The sequence below is a fragment of the Chanodichthys erythropterus genome, chromosome 4, assembly GCF_024489055.1.
Source record: "Chanodichthys erythropterus isolate Z2021 chromosome 4, ASM2448905v1, whole genome shotgun sequence".
NCBI lineage: Eukaryota > Metazoa > Chordata > Actinopteri > Cypriniformes > Xenocyprididae > Chanodichthys > Chanodichthys erythropterus.
The window spans coordinates 2,946,473-2,966,391 of NC_090224.1; the positions used below are offsets into that span (position 1 = coordinate 2,946,473).

The following is a 19,919-nucleotide window of genomic DNA, read 5'->3' on the forward strand; positions in this document are numbered from 1 at the left end:
TACCTCAGCTAGAGTGCAAGTATGCTAAAAGCTTCCAGAAAGTCTTGAAGGGATTATTCACCCAAAAATGAAAATTCTATCATCATCATTTACTCACGCTCATGTCATTCCAAACTTGACTTTCTTTGGAACGCAAAATAAGATTTTGCCTAAACAATGAAGGTCAAGGTTCAGCGTTGTTTTGGAACCCACGTACTTTCACTGCATCGACAAAAACAGAAACATTCTACAGTAATAGAGTTTTCATTATTAATGAACTATCCCTAAAACTCACCAGGCCTGAATACGGCAAGTGACTGTGCAGGAGGTTTTAGTGAAATTTGTTTGGTTGCCTGGAAAACGGCTTTATATGGATCAAAGAGAAGAGTAAGAGATCTATCAGGTAGGTTTAATCCTACACTGACCAACCATGAAGAGCATGTAAGTTCCTAATATGTGCAAAGTAGGATTTAGGACAGAAGCATTGAGAAGCACAAAAGAAAAACAAGGAGAATGAAAATGAAGCTTGGAAGAGATCAGAAGTAATTACAGTCACCCTACTATTCACATAATCTTCTTTGAACCAAGATGAAGGACAGCTTGAGGATACAAACCGAAACAGGATTATACCTGACTCGGTGGCAAAAAGACAATAAGAGCTCATATTACAAGCAAACACAAGTCATTTCCATTTTAGCGTAGCTGACAACAGAACAAACAATTCCCAGATCCAAAATTGCTGAAGGTGTGTAGATGCATACTGGTTCAGAATGGAGCAAACAGGAGTGGCCTAGTGACATGCAGGGCCTCTGGAAATAAATGATGCAAAGTGAAGCCATTGTCTGATCCAAGTGAACCACACCACTCAGAGAATAGGACATTCAAACGGTCACACAGGCCCATTGTTATGGCCAAGTTGAGTGGGGTCCTATCTCACAAGGTCTGGCCAGAGCCGAAAGGCTCGTAGAGCATTACCATGCTGCGATCTCTCTCAAGCCCCATTAACGAAGTGCTCATCCAATTCTGCAAACGACAACAGAGACTCAAGATGTGTACAACACATTTCCACTGAACGCTGAGGTTAAGCACTGAGCTTGAGCCAAATTTGAAGGTTTTATTTGTCACTAGAGTTGTCAAAAGTACTGACTTCGATACCAAGTCAGAACTGAAATTTTAAAAATGTGCCGCTTTGAGCGGATTCGTAAACACCTCTGACTGGCCACTGAGTTCAAGCACTCATTGGATATGTCTGTGATTGGCTTCAATGACCAACGCTTCAAAAACATGTAGTAATAAGTCATCATTGACGCTCTTCAATGAGCGCTTACACAGACACACACGTTAATAGTCAGCTAATAGAAGCCTGCTTCCAAATGCTTCCATGTGGCTTTCAAACGCTCCCGAGCGTTGATCATTGCAGCCAATCACAGACATATCCGATGAGAGTGTGAACACATGGCCAATCAGAGGTGTTTACGAATCCGCTCAACAGTGCTCAAAGTGTCACATTTTTTTTAATTTTTGACAACTCTATTTGTCGCATTAGTATCTGGCACGATGGTAGCTAAATGTTTTCAGTATTTCACAGATCTTTTGGTGAAAAGCATCTTCTGAAGTCCAGCAACCTTGCATTTTTCATAAAGTTCTAGTTCTTGGACTGTTGACATGGCTAAATTCCAAAAGATGGAGAACAGAGGGATGGGAAGTGGACTAGAAGTGCTGAAAGTTTAAAGCATACCAGTTTTGATGCATGACAAAAATGACAGAAAATACTTCAATGCTTATGACCAAACTTTGAGGCAGAAACACTGGGAGGGAAGCCAAAAATGTAGACTGCAGTGCAGACTATGTTTAGATCAGCATCAGATGGGGTTTGCAACAAGATGGCAGCGGTTAGAATATATAATGTATTTTTTCTTATATGAACATTATTAAAAATCAACTCAAATAATAGCACTGCTTTAATTCATAGGTGTTGTACACTACCGTTAAAAAGTATGAGGTGAGTATGATTTTTTTTAATCAATAAAAACTTTAATTCAGCAAGGAAGGATGCATTTATCAAAAGTGACACAAAAGACATTTAGAATTTTACAAAAGATTTCTATTTTAAAAAATGCTGATCTTTGGAACTTTTTTAAATCAAAGAATCCTGAAAAATAATTATCCTGGATTAAATATGAAGCAACACAACCATTTTCAATATTGATAATAATAAACATTTCTTCAGTTCCAAATCAGCATATTATTCCTTTGCTATCACAGGAATTAATCACATATGAAAATAGAAAACAGTCTTTTTGGGAAGATACTTCTTTCAAAAACAAAGAAAAAAATCTTACCAACTCCAAACTTCTGAGCGTTAGTATTTATAAATGGCAACACTGATCTGCATTGTGCATCAGAGCAGTGTGATGTGCAGTGCTGGTGTGGGGTAACCCCAGCTGTCCCGGGACCACCCTTTTACCAGCGGAAACAATTACGACTCCCAGCGGTGTCTCAGCTTTCTCCTCATTAACAAACATGAGTTGTGGAGGCAGCAGCAGTCGTTGCCGCAGTCTTCTGATAGGCTGGCTGGTGTAACCCTGCGCCTAATTAACCAAACACCCCACCACACACACACCCTTCACCTGCACCCAGGCACGTGGCTCTGCAAAAAAGGCGGTTTGTTGATGGCACAGTCAGACAAAAGGGAACACATGCCACACACACCCACCCATGAATACCTCCATATAAAGATAAGGAGAGAGAACGGCTTAAACACAAGTCTTGTTTATTATCCCTCACAATGTCTGTGCCATTTCCCAGCCTGATCTCGAACTACATAAAGAAACACTAGATGCACAATACAGCACAAAAAGAAAGTGACAGTCCTATAAACCTGTTTGGACTCAAGTACACTATAGCTTACAAATGTACACTGTCAGTGATAAATGAAATGAAGCACTGGAAGGCACTTATTCTCTTAAAACTGTCTGGTTTTTCACTAAAGACAACTACTGAATGCTGACTGAAAGCTCACTAGACTTAATAATGGGAGCTTTATTGCTAGACTCCATTTAACCAGAAATGCGTTCATTCAATCCCAGTCAATGCAATGTATTCTTAATCACAGAGCTCTATTAAATTAAACATACTAATGACTGCAAAAGCACACAAATAAAAATAAATACATTCATGTCTGAGACTCCATTTTAAGTTTATTTAATTCACCCAAAAAATATCCTATCATCATTTACTCACCTTCATGTCATTCTAAACCTGACTTTATTTTGTCTGTGGAAAATAAAAAAAGAAAATTTTGAAGAATGTTGGTAACCACTGACATCTATTATAAAGACAAAATACATTTAGTCTTATTGTTTAAATCTCATTTTCTTGATTTTCTGCGACTACATGTTTTATCATGACTCAGAGAAAAACACTATTTTGTCAAGTGGCTAACATAGCATAATCAGATGGAGCTTTATATTTTTAGTAACAGTAATACAGTATTTTCTCCATCATACAATGTGTTTTAAAATTAATTGCATGCAATTTATCAACACAAGCCATCCAGCATTTCTTAATATGATATCGATCTAGCTTACTGCAGTGTGAAACAAGTGTCTCATGTCAGCCGCCAAGCGAACGCTCAGACTAGCTAACGTTATAACATCATTTAACACACTCAAATGTATCTAATATGATAAACAGCGCTGCGTTACCTCACATACGCTTGAAAAAAAAAAAAAGCAAGCAGCGACTACGGCATAATAAACGTTTCGCTGCTCTCGAGGTATGTATCGCGCTCGTCTCTCATTAGCAATCGCTCCAGTGGTCTGGTTCAGCTCCAACATCACTCAGCCCTTCTCTGCTTCATCCTACAGTAACGTTAAAGGATTAGTTCACTTTTAAATAAACTTCTCCTGATAATTTACTCTCCTCCATGTCATCCAAGATGTCCATGTTTTTCTTTCTTCAGTCGAAAAGTTTTTGATGAAAACATTCCAGGATTTTTTTCCTTATAGTAGACTTCAATGGGCACCAAACAGATGAAGGTCAAAATTAGTTTCACTGCAGCTTCAAATTATTCAACACGATCCCAGATGAGAAACTTTTCTGAAAAAATGGAAAATTATATAAAATTTTAAAGTTTTAACCTTAAATGCTCATCTAGAACTAGCTCTTCTTCTTCTCCTATATTTGAATTCCAGCAGTGTAGACACTGCTAAGCGTATTTCTGCCCTCCACAGGCCAATGTTTGAACTAATTGTTATATACTTGCACTACCATATTGCATATAAAAATTTGTTCAAACATTGGCCTGTGGAGGGCAGTAATACACTTAGCAGTGTCTACACTGCTGGAATTCAAATAGAGGAGAAGAAGAAGAGAGCTAGTTCAAGATGAGCATTTAAGGTAAAAACTTATATAATTTTCAATTTTTTTTAGAAAATGAGTGATGGTTTCTCTAGATAAGACCCTTATTTCTCATCTGGGATCGTGTTGAACAATTTCAAGCTGCAGTGAAACTAATTTTGACCTTCAACTGTTTGGTGCCCATTCAAGTCTACTATAAGGGAAAAAATCCTGGAATGTTTTCATCAAAAACTTTAATTTCTTTTTGACTGAATAAAGAAAGACATGGACATCTTGGATGACACGGTGAGTAAATTATCTGGAAAAGTTTATTTAAAAGTGGACTAATCCTTTAATAATCTCATCCAAGTCCCGTCCCGATTTTTTTCCACTGGCTGTGAAGTGAAGAAGACAACTCCCAAGGTTCCGCGCTCAATTTCGGCATCATCAAGCCTTTGTTTTGAATAGGTGACCTCTAGTGGTGAAACTTTACATATTGTGCCTTTAAAAGCAAAAGTTCAGGTTCACCTACACTGTCTTAAAGGGATACATTATAACAATAACATGCCTAATACAACAATCGTAGTTATATTAAGAGTCAAAGCAGGACCCCATTTGAGGCCACAATATGCTCAGTCTGCAAAGAAGACAAGTCGAGTCAAGTGTGGAAATCCATCACTCATGATGCCCCCGCGGTGCCCACAGGATATATTGTCCTAGTAATAGAGAACCGGCTGAGACTGATGAAAATGTGGAGTGACATGGGCTTTGGAACTCAAGAGAGGATATCAGTACGTGGTTGTCAGCTGACGGATAAATAGGAAAGTCTTTTAGGTCGAGTTTGCACTTGAATGCTTAATTAGTGAACAAACATAAACCACAACCTCATTTCCACATTATCCATTATCAGCAGCATTATCAACCAGATGGGATTGGAAGGACAATCCACACAAAAGTGAAAACTTTCTCATTATCATTTAGGCTTACTCACCCTCATGCTGTCCCAAATGTAGTATATGACTTTCTTCAGATGAACACAAAGATTTTTAGAAAAAAACCTATCTCTGTGGGTCCATACAATGCAAGTGTATAGTAACCCAAAAGTTGATGCTTCAAAAAGCGATCACACCGATAACCCATATGACTCCAATGGATCAATCAATGTTTTCTGAAGAGAACCGACAGATGTGTGTGTAAGAAAAATAGGTGTGTGTGTTTAACCAATTGTCATATGCGTGTGATCTAAGTACATTGTAAAGCTGAAGAAAAAAAAATCATACATCTTGGACAACATGAGGGTGAGGAAATGAAGAGAGAAACACAAAGACAGACTGAGGGGGAAATAACAACAAAACCCCAACAAATAGGCAAAACAGCTAAACACAAATCGTAATTATAGATTAAAGATCGTAATTATAACTAGGTGGTCCAGGGCCCAGTCGGGGGTCTTCATTAAGACGACTTAAAATTACTCAAATAAGTTACATTAAAATATTCTTAATCATTAAAATCTGCTGTAAATAATGATGTAGAATATAAAGAATTTCAAAAAGCTATATGCCCCCAAAAAATATGTTATCAGGTAAGTAAAATCTGGAAAAAGTCTATAGCTAAATAATGAATGGCTCTGGAGAAGCTGAGAAGCACTGATGGTGAAACATTGTTAGGAAGCCGGTTACATGCTCGCTCGCTCGCGCGCAGGCAGGCTGTGCTCTGAACTATCATGCACAAGTGACATGACACAAAACTGAACCGGCTTCATTATTTAAGAGGAAAGAACATCACATGCAAATAAGATGCAAATCGTTCGTTTTAAACCTCGAAGCTAAGCAAAATTGTGAGCAACTCTTTTGTTTCCCATTAGTTTTGAGTATCTGCCGGTCCGTGCGATCAGTCATTGATTCTTATAACAGCTCCATTCTTGGCATTTAGGGTATTTGAATAAACAGTTACAATCGTCAATCACCATTACCCTTCCGTACACTGATCGGACAGCGGTGATAATGCGCTTCTCGTGTCACAACAACACAATCCATAAGCACGCGCGTGTATGCGCAATTTACATATTCATCCACAAAGTCAGCTGAAAGTCTGTGCTTACCTCGTATGTGGTCTCATCATTCATTCAGACTCCACTGTTTTGTTTAGGTAGACTGGACATATGAATGTGCTTGATTTCAGCCTTGCACATACCCTATAGCGAGTTGACGTCATCATTTTTTTTTTCCACTCGACCAGAGTGAGCGAGTGCGCATGATCGCACAAGGTAGATGTACTGATGTCTAACGGGAGATGTAGTAGGGTAGGCTATGGGTGATGTCAGGTAGCAATGAGTCCGATGAGTTTGGTTGGTTGGAGTGTAAATGTTCATAGTTTTCGTATAATGTTTATATATTCCTAAGAAACAATTGAAAACCTAAAACTGAACTATAATAAATTATATCTAAATGGTCTCTATGACAAAAATACTTAAATCAAATATTTCAAAAACCAAATTATTTTATAACATTTTTTATTTTATTCCTAAAATAGTTAAAGGATTAGTCCACTTTTAAATACAATTTTCCTGATAATTTACTCACCCCCATGGCATTCATATCTTTCTTTCTTCAGTCGAAAAGAAATTAAGGTTTTTGATGAAAACATCCCAGGATTATTCTCCTTATTGTAGACTTCAATGGCCTCCAAACGGTTGAAGGTCAAAATCACAGTTTCAGTGCAGCTTCAAAGGGCTTTAAACGATACCAGACGAGGAATAAGAGTCTTATCTAGCGAAACGATCTGTCATTTTCGAAAAAAATACAACTGTATATGCTTTATAAACACAAATTATCGCCTTGAACGTGCTTCCACATTCTTAAAAAAGCTTACGCCGTATGTCCTACGCCTTCCCTAATCTACTTATGGAAAAAAATGGAACTCGCACCGTGTTCGTTCCATAAGTTGAATAGGGACATACAGCATAAGCGTTCTGAAGAATGCGGAAAGCGGAAGCACGCGCAAGGCGATCATCTGTTTATATAAAACATATACAGTTGTATTTTTTTCCAAAAATGACCGATCGCTTCGCTAGATAAGACCCTTATTCCTCGTCTGGTATCGTTTAAAGCCCTTTGAAGCTGCACTGAAACTGTAATTTTGAACTTTAACCGTTTGGAGGCCACTGAAGTCCACTATGAGGAGAATAATCCTGGAATGTTTTCATCAAAAACCTTAATTTCTTTTCGACTGAAGAAAGAAAGACATGAACATCTTGGATGACATGGGGGCGAGTAAATTATCAGAAAAATGTATATATCATGAGTATGAGGTAACACAGCTCTGTTTATCATATTAGATACATTTGAGACTGTCAAAAATGACATTATAAAGTTACTCTGTGCGTTCGCTCTGTGGCTGCTGTGAGACACTGTTACACACTGCAGTAAGCTAGATCGATTTTAGAACATCATATTAAATGCTGGATGGCTTGTGTTGATAAATGGCATGGAATTAATTTTAAAATGTATTGTATGATGGAGAAAATACTGTATTACTGTTACTAAAAATAAAGCTACATCTGATTAGTGTTTTTCTCTGAGGCATGGTAAAGCATGGTACACGCAAAAAATCAAGAAAATTAGATTTAAACAATAAGACTAAACGTGTTGAGCTATATAACAATACTTAGTTTTCTTAGTCTATAAATATATCAAAACTGCTGTTCCCTTCTCTATTAAAACATGTAAATATTAAAGCGTCTTTGATGTTTCCATGGTTTATACAAAATAAAATCGGAAACTGAGGGTTACGCGGGTATGACGCAATTGACAGGCGACTCCTCACACGTCCCGGAGCCTTGGTTAAAACTGCAATTTTCTCACAATTTACAAATAGTTGGAAATATTTGGGATATTGTAAGTACTCAAGTGAACAAAATATATAACACTGGTCTAGTGGTTTTTGGATATTTTACTGTAAATTTATTACATATTGCACCTTTAATCTAAAGAAGTAGCTATATGGTTACCACCATAGCCAATGAGGAAGACATGCTCCCCGCTCAATGTGAAATATTCAGAATTTAGCAGTCAGTCAGTATAGTTTTTCGATGATTGATTTTTAAACATTTATATATTATGAATATTTGGTTACATCCTTCGGAGCATATACGAGCAAAGGTCAGAAAATCTGAGGAGCTAACAAGGTCTTTTTTGTCATTTCTTATTAAATTATGCCTCTCTTCTTTCCTTGGCTGTTTCTTAACTACAAGATTACCTTGTTTATTATGGCTCCCCTTCCTGTTGCTTTGCCTCTTCCTTCGCCATATTAAATTAAGGGGTGAAGTTGTGGGTATTTTCAGCTGGAAGGGAGCTGTTGTTTCTCAGGGTCACATGACGCTACAGGGTGAATCAGTGGATGCTGTAAGAAGATGGTCTCTTTCACATGCATTGTACAAAGAGGATGCTCGAGGCACTTTCATATCATTCACAGTCTGGTGTGTAAGTAATGTGACACTTTGAATTGTTTTTCTCATTTTCTGTGTTCTTTATGGCCAGAAGGATAATGGCTCCCAGACATACAGGCACCCTGAGCTTCAACGCATCCAGCCTTTGTGCATTCAGGACAGGATAAATCCATGAAGAAGACACGTGGGAGCCAGGGGTTTTCCACATATTAAATGAAGGACATGGAGGAGACAGTGAATGTCTTCAGCTTTTTCTTAAAACAAAAACATTAAAGGAGAGCCTTCATGAAAAGTTCACTGAGAGATTTTATCATGTTAATGGTCGTTGGTTATGATAATAAGTTGATGAAGTGAATCAGGCAGTTTGAGGCTATCATGTTTATTTGATTTATATATCAAAGATCAGATCAACCATCATGGCTCGTGGACCTGGTTTCTCTTAATCAGCACATGAAGTATAAAAAAGAATGAAAAACAATGCATATGGAGATGGTAAGGTAAAAGTTAGACTGAAGGTGAAGAGGATATGTTGCTAATATATTTTAAAGGAACACTCCACTTTTTTTGAAAATAGGCTCATTTTCCAACTCCCCTAGAGTTAAACAGTTGAGTTTTACCGTTTTCGAATCCATTCAGCCGATCTCCGGTTCTGGCGGTACCACTTTTAGCATAGCTTAGCATAGTTCATTGAATCTGATTAGACCGTTAGCATCGCGCTTAAAATTTTTTTCGTATTTTACAAGTTGACAAATTCATATGAATTCATACGAATGACCTACCCCAAACCCCGCCCCTAAACCTAACCGTCACTGGGGTTTAGACAAATCGTACGAATTCGTACAAATTAGCCGTTAAATATTTCCGTCAAAATATTTACGGATTGGTCGTGGGATAACGTTGGCTATTCTTTTTTCAATATCTGAAGATAAGATAAGTACTATCTATCTATCTATCTATCTATCTATCTATCTATCTATCTATCTATCTATCTATCTATCTATCTATCTATCTATCTAATTTATTGTGCAAATAATCAGAAATTACAGAACTATATTACAATTTATAATTATTTTAACTATTTTAAAATAAACTATTTTAACTTTTGGTTTGAATAAACATCAATCATCAAACAATAACAAAGACTAGAATAACACAAGACATGTCACTCGTATTGTTTTGAATGGGAGAAAGTGTAACGTGCAATATGGCGGAATAAGCCTTCTAAATAAGAGCCAATCGCCGACTGGTAAAGTCATCGCGTCACTTCAGCGGCCGTTAGAATCAGACGCGCGCTTCCAAAGAGACGTGCATTTAGGTCTGCGCATGCGCATTAGCTTGATCCAGCCTGAAAAATACATTTTTTTTGTCATGATTCGAGCATTTAGAAACTAAATATATGAGCCGGTTTTTGTTAGATTTCATTGGTGATTTCAAATATGAAATGTAATCATAAGGTTGGCGAACAATTTGAGAATTTTATGTTTCCCCATTCAAAGAGATTGCATGATGCCCAGGATGCCCGAGAGGCGTTTCGAAGATGGCCGCCGAGTGAAATGACTTTGACAATAATCAAATAAACTCAATAGGCTTTGTCCATTAGCTTTTGGATTGTTGCAGAAAATAAACTCTGTGACCAACAAAAGTTTATGATTCTTACACATTTTGTTCATGATAGTCTTCACAAATTAACTTTTATGAATTTGAATCCTAAATACAAGTGGCAGAAGTAAAACGGTAAATATAAGCTGCAAATATCCTACACCACATTAACTTCAGCGTCACCACTATTAACTGTTAAACTGATTCAGTCTTTATTTTATTTTTTTAAAATATTTGATTTAAGTGTTATTCTATAGTCTTTGGTATTACTGATTTTTTTTTTTTTTTTTTTTTTTGCCGCTTCTTGCGCTTGTGTTAACCACAGACGTTCTTTTAAAGGGTTAGTTCACCTAAAAATAAAATTTTCTGTCATTAATTACTCATCCTCACGTCGTTCCACACCCATCTTCGGAACACAAATGAAGACATTTTTGATGAAACCCGAGAGGTTTTAATTATTGAAAGCAACAAAGTTATATATATGACGTATACATAATGTTATGAAGCTACGAGAATACTTTTTGTGTGCAAAAACAAAACAAAAATAACGACTTCAACAAGTTTTCCTCTTCTCTGTCAGCGTGTTGCGCAGTTGGTGCAGTGCTGCGTTTCCGTGTTTACGTCCGAACGCCGGCTCATTGGCTGCGTCGGAAAACTGGAAAATGCTGCCTTCTGAAAAATATATATTTTATGTCAATTAATTGAAAGTCAGATGGTTACTTGAATGGGTTTTTGGTTAAATGCTTAAAGGGTTAGTTCACCCAAAAATGAAAATTCTGTCATTTATTACTTACCCTCATGTCGTTCCCCACCCGTAAGACCTTCATTAATCTTCGGAACACAAATTAAGATATTTTAGTTCAAATCCGATGGCTCCGTGAGGCCTTCATAGGGAGTAATGTCACTTCCTCTCTATTTAAATCAGTTCAAGTGAGTACAGTGGTTCAATATTAATATTATAAAGTGACGAGAATATTTTTGGTGCGCTAAAAAAACAAAATAACGACTTATTTAGTGATGGCCGACTTCAAAACACTGCTTCAGAAAGCATCGGAGCACAGATGAATCTGTGTGTCGAATCTGCAGTTCGGAGTGCCGAAGTCACGTGATTTCAGCCGTTTTGCTGGTTTGAACCGCGATCCGATTCATGATTCGATACACTGATTCATAATGCTCCGATGCTTCCTGAAGCAGTGTTTTGAAATCGTTCATCACTAAATAAGTCGTTATTTTGTTTTTTTGCCGCACCAAAAATATTCTCGTCGGTTTATAATATTAATATTGAACAACTGTACTCACAAGAACTGATTTAAATATGTTTTTAGTACCTTTATGGATCTTGAGAGAGGAAGTGACATTACTCCCTATGAAGGCCTCACGGAGCCATCGGATTTGAACTAAAATATCTTAATTTGTTTTCCAAAGATTAACAAAGGTCTTACGGGTGTGGAACGGCATAATGGTAAGTAATAAATGACAGAATTTTCATTTTTGGGTGAAATAACCCTTTAAGCATTTAACCAAAAACCCATTCAAATAACCATCTGACTTTAAATTAATTGACATTAAATATATATATTTCTTTAAATTAGATTTTTATATGAGGATCAATCCTGATATATCAAATACATCAGGATTGGTCCGTTCATCCATACTAAAACCAACTGGCTGGTCTTTGTTCACACAGCGCATGTTCCGCTGTGCACTGCTACAAATCAATATGGGTTGACTTTTCAACTCATATTTCCAATAAAATGGTTTAGAGTGAACTAACTGAGAGGAGGAGGGTTGGACTTAATTTATGATTTCTTGTGAGACGCTCCATTATCAAAAGTCAGCTGTTTAGATCAATAGCATACTTTTAAAAATCACTTAAGGAGTTGCAAGGATCCGCATTTAAAGAGGATGCATATCTTGTGTTGCTGTCCATTTGACAGCTCAGACTGCTGAGCAGCTGTGTTTACCTCTTTCAGTAGAATTTAATATAGAAAGAAGGAAAAGACCTACCTGCCTTGAAATGGACCAGATCCCCCCTGAGGTTATTCCAACAGTTAAGTGTTTCCCCATCAGCATCAAGCAGAGACACACTGGGTCTCACGTTGGGTCTCAAAAGTCTGTTTGAGAAAGGTTGAGAGGTCTAGAAGTTGTTGTAATAAATCACAATGTATTAGCAGTGACAGTTTAACATCATACACTGAATGATTTATGGTTGGGACTTTAGGTGGCATGACATTTTTGCACGGTTTATTGGTCAAAATCTTTGACTAAACACAAAACCAAATATTTCACCACAGTGTGGGGCCTGGGAAATGGCTAATAACTCACAAACACCAGATGGGATTTGTTGATTCAGGTTTATTAAATTATGATGAGTTTAGTATTTTTTTTCTATATGAGGTAAATATAATGTGTTCGCAGTTCAGACAGCACTGTCGGCTCATTGTTCGCTTTACTTAAATTGTTAAAGGGATAGTTCACCCAAAAAAGAAAGTTCTGTCATCATTTACTCACCCTTATGTTGTTCCAAACCTATATGAGTTCCTTTCTTCCGTTGAACACGAGAAGATATTTTGAAGAATGTCGGTAACCAGATGGTTAACGATAGCCATTGACTTCCATTCAACAGAATAAAGAAACTCATACAAGTTTGGAACAACATGACAGTGAGTAAATGATGACAGAACTTTCATTTTTGGATAATTATCCTTGAATAAATACAATTTGTCTCGAAAAACTGAGGCATGTTTATGTGAAACCAGGCTTGCTTCAGTCAGTAAAACTATTTTAGCAGACACATCTGTGCAGCAGAACACCTGTCTGAGAGATCAAAGTGCAGGATCTCACTACAGAACCAAAGCCATCATTTCACAGCACTGTGGACAGGTGTTTACGCACAGCAGATTCTGAATCTAAAATAATGTCAGCAAGAAAAAGACAAGATTACTGCACATAACTACTAGCATCAGGAATGCTGTTGAAATTGTGCTTACCAAATGACAAGTAACTATTAGAGGGTTAGTTCACCGAAAAATTAAAATTCTGTCATTAAGTACTCACCCTCGTGTCGTTCCACACCCGTAAGACCTTTGTTCATCTTTGGAACACAAATTAAGATATTTTGAATGAAATCTGAAACATTTCTGTCCCTCCACTGAGATCCAATGCAACTACTGTACACTTGGGTAAAGTTGGTTTTATATTCGCAAATTCGGACTTCTGATAAATTCAGACTTTCCAATAAATGTGCAATAAATTAATGTTTACAAATTTTAAGCAGCGACATGATATTGACAACCAACGATTGTCAACTTACAACATTTTTCACAGTCGATCAAAATAGGCAAGTATTGTTTTAATGGCATATTTTCTTGTGAATGTCCACTGAATGTCCAATGTAGTGTGATTAACAAGGCTATTGAATACGGATGTCCGAATGTGCGAATATAAAACCAACTTTACCCAAGTCTACTGTACCACTTCCAGAAAGGTAGGAAAGACATCATAAAAGTATTCCAGTGGTTTAAAGGTGCCATCGAACGTTTTTTTACAAGATGTAATATAAGTCTAAGGTGTCCCCTGAATATGTCTGTGAAGTTTCAGCTCAAAATACCCCATAGATTTTTTTTAAATAATTTTTTTAACTGCCTATTTTGGGGCATAATTAGAAATGCGCCGATTCAGGGCTACTGGCCCTTTAATTGCTCGCGCTCTCTGCCACCCCAGAGCTCTCGACTCTATCATTGCATAAACAAAGTTTACACAGCTAATATAACCCTCAAATGGATCTTTACAAAGTGTTCGTCATGCATGCTGCATGCATACATCGGATTATGTGAGTATAGTATTTATTTGGATGTTTACATTTGATTCTGAATGAGTTTGAGGCTGTGATCCGTGGCTAACGGCTAATGCTACACTGTTGGAGAGATTTATAAAGAATGAAGTTGTTTATGAATTATACAGATTGCAAATGTTTAAAAATGAAAATAGCGACGGCTCTCTTGTCTCTGTGAATACAGTAAGAAACGATGGTAACTTTAACCACATTTAACAGTACATTAGCAGCATGCTAACGAAACATTTAGAAAGACAATTTACAAATATCACTAAAAATATCATGATATCATGGATCATGTCAGTTATTATTGCTCTATCTGCCATTTTTCGCTATTGTCCTTGCTTGCTTACCTAATCTGATGATTCGGCTGTGCACATCCAGATGTTAACCTCAATTTTATGAAACAACAAGTGCTTTATTTGTGCAAAATAACATAATTTACCACTTTATTTACGAAAATATATATCTGCAACAAAATAAACATGCGTGTTGAGACTTGTACATCAATGCACGAGAGCACCTCAACACATGCAGTTTGTGTTCATGCGAGAGCTGACACTGTTGCGTGAACACGCTTTGGATTATATTATTTTGTAAATTATGTTTTTTGCGAAAAAAAAAAGTTTTCTCGTCGCTTCATAACATTAAGGTTGAACCACTGTAGTCACATGGACTATTTTAGCGATGTCTTTACTACCTTTCTGGACCTTGAAAGTGGTAATAACATTGCAGTCAATGGGGAATCAGAAAGCTCTTGGATTTCATCAAAAATATCTTAATTTGTGTTTCCGAAGAGCTTACGGGTTTGGAACATGGGTAATTAATGACAGAATTTTCATTTTTTGGTAACTCACCCTTTAATCCCAAAGTGAAATGAAACTTTACCTATTTACTTATATTTAATATATGTTTTTGCACTTGAGTCATGAATGATTCGTTTGAGGAAGTCTATCCCTCATGAGTAAATGAGGGATAGACTTTATTTTTCATGGTTTTCTCCACACTACAGTTGCCACTGTGTCCTTGTTAAAATGTGATAATTAAAGAGCGGCTCTTCATTATGTCACAGGGCCTCTGGGGCAGCAGCATGAGTCAAATACGGCCACACCCAAAATGGACAACATAACGGAAAAATTTTTGACAATTGAGTTTTTTGCCCCTAGTTTTAACTATTTCTTTGTGATTTCATATAACCCATCTCACCTACTTCAAAAATCATGGTAAGCTTGAAGCGTAGTGATGTTGTAAAACATTAAATAATTACAAAACAACACTTTTCTTTTTCTTTTCTTTTTTCTTTCTTTCTTTTTTCTTTTTTTTAAAAGTTCATTAATTGATTTATCCAGGAAAAGCTCTTTGATATTTGGAATTGACAGAAAAGAGAACTTATCTTTGAATTTGGCTTATAATGCCCAATACAAATGATAAACTCATCAGTTGGAGATTCCCAACACTTGCACCTTTAGTGGATTTCATCCTCATTACATGAAGTTACATTACATGTAAATCTTGCAGAGATATTGTAAATGATCAATTATCCATCTACAATTGGGGTTCTCAAATTTTATTACTGTTAAGATTTGAAAGATTTATTTTTTATGATGCAATATATTTAAAATATTTTTATTTGCCTTTACCTTTCTATGGAGCTTTTCATCACTGTCATCTTTATCTTGCTCACTACTGTATTGCAGTATTTTCTATAAAGCTGCTTTGGAATTATATTCTGTCATGTCCCCGGGTTGATCTGTCTGTCTTTCCTTGTCTCCGTCGTGTGTTTATGTTTGTTTGGAGCAAATGGGTTCGGTTTGACAGTTTACCATGTGCTGGGCTGTCATTGTGGCATCTGATCCCACCCCTTGTTATTCCATTCAGACGCATAGGGTACAACAGGACTAAAGGCGCACCTTAAAAAATGTGCTTTTCACTTCTCCCATAGTGTGTGATTTCAGAAAATTATTTTGTTTTGAACATTTATGGAGCAACAGATTTTGTGTGAAAATAAATCATAAAAGTGGTTTGTTTATTTTTTTTTTTTTAACAATCTTATAAATGTATGAGGTGGCGAGGGGGGCCTTTTACCCCACAAACTGGGTAAAACGCTTACCAGCATGGGGCAAAAGGCACACAGTATTGAAACATACTTTAACTAAAATAATGTTTTTAAAATGTCTAAGTTAATACTTGTTCAAAACAATCTCTTTAGCAAAGTTTGTACTATTTTCTGTTTATTTGGTAAATAAAAGAATTCATTTTTGTTTACTATCATTAAAATATGTTAATATGAATATATATTTTAAAAATACAGAAACAAATTCATTTTTAGAAAGTAAAGATTCTGAAAACATTGAAGGAGATCCCATAATAATTTAATACATATATACAGTAGTAACAATAGGCTAAATTATATTTTATTATGTGAAATGATATGTGACCTGATCCAGCAAAATGAGTCACAGTGACCCAAATTTCAAAATTGAGATTTTGGTATCAATGGAAAGATGAGACAATAAGCTTTAAAGATATACCAATTTGAATTATGGTTGCCTGCCCTCTTTTTCCAATTGAAAACCTGAGAAAATCGCTTTTAAAGTTTTTTGCCTGTTTTTTTGTTGATATCTTTCAAAATCCATTGCATTTAAAGGGATAAACTATTTATTTTAGAGCTTAATTTGACTAAAGACATTTTTATGCTATTAAACCAGGCTGAAGCTCAAATTATTTTAAAGTATTTATTTGAATTAATATTTTATAAGGCACTTTTACAAAGATTTACTAAAATCAGAAAGATTGAACAGAGGTGCTACATTGATTAATATCACATTTTTAAATATGAAGGTTTCATTATAAATATGGTGATTATCTCTAAGGTGGACATCTTACTTAATATAAGATATTTACCATCTGAATATAACCGTCATGTCAACAGTTATTTATTATCATATTAATTATTGTACCTTTAACCCCAACAGCAGGTGTGCTTTTTACCCCAAATACCATACTTTTACATAAGAAGACCTTTGTCTCAAAATATATTCAATCATTTTAGCGATTCTCATTACTTAAATCTACAACATTTTAAAAAAACGTAAAATATTGGATCAAATTAGCACAGAATTAACCTTGTGCTCCTTCCCGCAATCAGCCAAATTTCCACGTTCAACTTGAAAAGTGGATGTTTTAGCAATCTAGAGGTTTAGTGGAAAATCAAATCAAAGGCGCCTTTTACCCCGGGGCATCTTTAGCCCTATTATACCCTAATATGCATGCACATGCGTCACTGTTTTCACAAAATGCAGTAAATGAACGGCCAAAATCCAATGTAGGGTCTAATATTTTAGTTTGGAAGCAACATGCTGTCCTAACACACATTTTTCTACAAAAGGGGTCTTTTGCGAGGGCATTTGGTGGTTCCTGGTAGTACAGTAGTAATTAATGTGAATCATGTGATTAAAAACACCCATTCTCTTAAAATGCCCTTTGTCTTTGCAAACATGCTGTTGTTGTGGCTTTAGCAAAGACCTGCTGGTAATCAGATTTACGGTTTTCCCTTCTGGATTCCTATTTGTTTTGCCAATGTCCACAAGTCCAAACTGGACAACACAGTCTCACCGAACGTGGCACTTCATGTGTTTCAGCCACACCTCATAATCTGGAAAGAGTGTTGGACACATACTTAACATACCGTTCCATGTGTTGTATTTCTCCCTGCACCATGCACTTAGAGTTTGGGAACATTTTAGCCTTGTGCAATAGTTTGTGTGAGAGGTCACTGATAAGAGGGGTTGTGGGAGACGGAGAGAGACCTTTCCACCTCTGCTGGACTGAGTTATCACTCACGCACCCTCGTGTGTGTGTGTGTGTGTGTGTGTTTGGATAGGTGATCTGCATCCTGTCAGTTCTCAAGCTGAGCTGAGGATAGTGGACTCATTTCTCACATGTCTTAAACAACTCTCTCCCCTATTTCTGATCCCTTCACATTTATCAAACTATACTAAGCTGTAAAAAATAATTTTAGCAAAAAAATGTGCTAATTTTAATTTGTTAATTAAATTATATTAATATTTTTAAGTACATTTTTACAGTGAATTTTTTTTTATTTATTTTAAATTCATTATCCACTTCTGTCATATTATGACAGAAAAAAAAATTAAAGAACTAAAATTAAAGATGAATTAGTGAGAATGAGAATTAAGATTCCACTTCTGTGTTATATTTGTTTGATTTAACCGTGATGTAAACCTAAATGGCACTAACAAAGAGTTTCTGCAGGATTTAACACACTGCCCTGCATGCTTTTATCAATAGCTGTCTATAAGGAGGGCAGGGGGGATTCGCAACATGATTGTACGATTACAACTCAGCAGACCGTTTAATGGTTTTCAGCCCAGGGCCCTTTCCATGATTGAGGTGTGGCTGATTGCTGATGGGTTAATGTGAATCTCTACGAGACACACAACAAAGGCACTGCTCTGTTCACCAGCTGCTGATTGCCCCGCCTGGTCATTCCTGGGAAGTTGATGTTTCCAGGCAGTCCATGACCTGGAATGCTCAAATATGCACTTTAAGCACTGCTGCTCAAAAGTGAGCTGCCCTATGGAGAGAGTATTTTAAAGCAGCATAATCTCCTTAACGTTATGAAACAAAAATAGAAAATGTTATTTTAAAGGAGTGGTTGATTATGATTTAGTTAGTGTGTAATGTTGCTGTTAGAGCATAAACAACATCTGCTTAGAATTCTGCTCAAAGTTCAATGCAAAGGGAGATATTTTCTTTTAAAGAATTCTCTGTTTAAGGACTAAACGGCTGGTAGGGACTACAACGAGCTTCTTAAATTTACATAAACCCTGCCCCCTGGAACACACAACAAAAGGGGAAAGTCCATGTCGGGCTACCTTTATGCTGTTGCCGCAGGTGGCTTTTCATGTCCGCGGGTTGAAGCGACCCCAAATATCATGATATTTATCCCCTGGAATGCAAATTTTACCAGGAACCCCGCCAAAACACGGATTTTACCCCCCAGAATGTTTTGAGTAGTTTTGTTGTGAAAACCTGGCAACCCTGACTTCCTTTGAGAAGAGGAAGAGTTGTAGTAGAGTGTTGTTGCCATGCTGTCATTTTACGCCGGACTGCTTCACAAACGAGGGTCAATTCAACTGGATTTGATTGCACAAAAACATGGCGGCACATACTAGTTAATGAGTTGAATTAACTCCACAGAAACTACATCCAGATGCATTCTTTAAGTTGTAACTTCTTTCTGAGTATCTCCATCAGTGTCCGACTCCGGTTTGAACAAATTTTGGCTGTGTGAGATTCTCCAGCTTTGTTGTTGAGCAACTGAAGCGCGAGCTGTTCTTGAAAGCAGCGGGAGCAGCAGCTCATTTGCATTTAAAGGGACACACAAAAAAAAAGTGCATTTTTGCTCACACCCAAATAGGGGCAAATTTGACAAGCTATAATAAATGATCTGTGGGGTATTTTGAGCTGAAACTTCACACACACATTCTGGGGACACCAGAGACTTATATTACATCTTGTAAAAGGGGCATTATACTGTAGGTCTCCTTTAAATTGTAATAATGTTTCACAATATTACTGATTTTTTTTCTTTTTCTTTTTTCTTTTTCAATTAAACGCAGCCTTGGTGAGCAGAGATTATAGCAGTGTTGGGTAAGTTACTCTAAAAAAGTAATTAATTACTAGCTACTAATT

General features: G+C 36.6%; 1 protein-coding gene across 5 annotated transcripts in view; it reads right to left on the reverse strand.

The window, feature by feature from the left end:
• Window positions 1–15,981, reverse strand: part of daam1b (dishevelled associated activator of morphogenesis 1b) — a 110,460-nt gene extending 94,479 nt beyond the window's left edge. Inside the window, exons 1-3 of one of the 5 annotated variants that reach the window (XM_067383648.1) lie at window positions 15,842–15,960; window positions 13,424–13,460; window positions 12,378–12,480 (exon numbers count right to left, since the gene is read on the reverse strand). The gene's annotated coding sequence lies outside the window, so the exon portion shown is untranslated. Of the gene's footprint in view, window positions 1–3,222; window positions 3,242–6,421; window positions 6,543–12,373; window positions 12,481–13,423; window positions 13,461–15,841 lie in introns of those variants that run through there. The other 4 variants (XM_067383646.1, XM_067383647.1, XM_067383645.1 and 1 more) reach the window with 4 other exon arrangements.
• Window positions 15,982–19,919: the final 3,938 nt, after the last annotated feature.